The sequence below is a fragment of the Orycteropus afer genome, unplaced genomic scaffold (genome assembly GCF_000298275.1).
Source record: "Orycteropus afer afer isolate SDZICR_OR568_19922 unplaced genomic scaffold, OryAfe1.0 scaffold00396, whole genome shotgun sequence".
Taxonomy (NCBI): Eukaryota; Metazoa; Chordata; class Mammalia; order Tubulidentata; family Orycteropodidae; genus Orycteropus; species Orycteropus afer.
The window spans coordinates 71,692-73,894 of NW_006921983.1; positions in this window are offsets into that span (position 1 = coordinate 71,692).

Below are 2,203 nucleotides of genomic sequence, written 5' to 3' on the forward strand. Positions count from 1 at the left end.
GGATTGCCCAACCTTCCTTCCGAGGAGTGGCTGGTGGGTTTGAACCGCCAGCCGTCTGGTTAGCAGGCAAGTGATTAGCAGTGGTTAGCAGGCCACTATGCTACCAGAGCTCCCATGGGTGGTAGAATTGAGAATGATATTTCACCTTGATCCTCTCCAAGCGGAATATCCTCAATGGCAGGTGAAAGTGGTGGCCTATTTTCTCCAGGTAAATGTAAATTCATCCTGGAATTAAGTGCACAAGGAACACTCTGGGCACCTAAAAATGCACTCAAAGGATGCAGTGTGAAATCATCAAACCTACATTTGCACCATCCAAATCCCAGTGTAGGCCTTTAATGAACTGTGGGACCATAGGCACCTCACTTAAAAACCCATTGCTGTCGAGTCGGATCTGATTCATAGCGACCCCTCCTTGGGTTTCTGAGGCGATATCACTACGGAAGTAGATTGCCCAATATTCCTTCTGAGGAGTGGCTGGTGGGTTTGAACCACCTGTCTTCTGCTTAGCAGTCAAATGCTTTAGGCACTAAGCCACCAGAGCTCCCACCTCACTTACCCTACTCTAAATAGTCTCATCAGTAAAATGGAAATAATGGTTATTTTGCAGGGTTGTTGTCAGTGTCAGAAATCATTTAAAAGCTGTCACATAGCAGGGACCTAACAAAGAACAGCCAGTTTCTTTGTGGTCATGGTTTTGATGGCTCTCAGCCCCTCCCCAGCTCTGCCAGCTCTGTGCCTCTCCTTTCCTGTGACTCTCAAGCTAGCTTCCTTTCACTTCTCTGTCGTCTCCCTTTTGATCCTTTTGCCCTTGTGGGATAAACTTCTTCCTTTCTCCTTGCCCATGTGCATTAACAATAACTTTTTTTTTTCCCTATTGTGGTAAAATATATATAACAAAACATATGCCATTTTAAGCATATAATTCAGGGCTTCAATTACATTCACCATGTTGTACAATATCACTACTAACTACTTCCAAAACTTTTTCTATCACCCCAAAGAGGAACTCTGTACTAAGTAATTATTCCTTCTTCTCCCCTCTCCTTGAAGCCCCTTGTAACTTCTACCCTACTTTCTGACTGTATGAACTTGCCTATTCTAGGTATTTCATATAAGTAGGGCTATACAATAATTTGTCCTTTTGGGTGTGGTTTATTTTACTCGGTATAATGTTTTCAGGGGATAACTTATATTTTCAACAGGTGTGAATTGATTGCTGTCATTTGTGTGTGTGTGTGTGTGTGTGTGGTGTTGCTCATTTCTTTCTTCCATATCATTTTCTGTGTTGAGCTCATTTGGTTTATGATTTTATTTGTCATGTCCTTCATTGCTATTGTTTTAGCATTTGCTAAATATTTGTGTCTTTCCTCTTTTTCATTCTGATGAGAAGGTTTATTATTTTTCTTTGGGGTTACCCTATGATTTATTATTTTCTTTCCAAGTTTAAAACAGTTTGTTCTATCTCAAAATTGTCTTGATTTCCTCTCCATTTGGAAGTTCTGTACCTATACTATATATAGGAACTCTGGTGACATAGTGCTTAAGGCATTTGACTGTTAACCAGAAGGCTGGCAGTTCAAACCCACCAGCCATTCCTCAGAAGGAAGATTAGGAAATCTACTTCCATAGAGTCGGCCCCGACTCATAGCGACCCCTCCTTGGGTTTCCGAGGCAGTATCACTACGGAAGTAGGAATGCCCAACCATAGAGATAGTACTTCAGAAACCCAAGAAGGGGTCACTCTGAGTTGAGATAAACTTGACAGCAATGAGTTTATACTATTTATGCCCTCTTTTTGCTTTGTAGTTGTCCTCATTTATAAACTGATGTCTCTTATTCCCTATTTACAGTCTTGTAAGTTTATTTTACTTTGGAAGTTTCTATAATTGAGTTGGTTTCTAGTTTATGTTGTCGTATGTATTAATCATGAGTTGTTTGCTGTTGATTCTCTGTCCAAAGGACTCCCTTTAGCTTCTCTTGGTAAAGTTGGTCTGGTTTTTTACAAATTCCCTTACTTTCTACTTATCTGGAAATGTTATACTTTTGGAATCATATTTAAGGGAAAATTTTGCTGGATACCTACTTCTTGACTGGCAAATTCTTTCTTTTAAGGTTTTATAAATATCATCCTATTGTCCTCTCACCTGCATGGTTTCTGCTGAGAAATCAGAGCTTACTCTTATTGGTTGTCATTTGTACA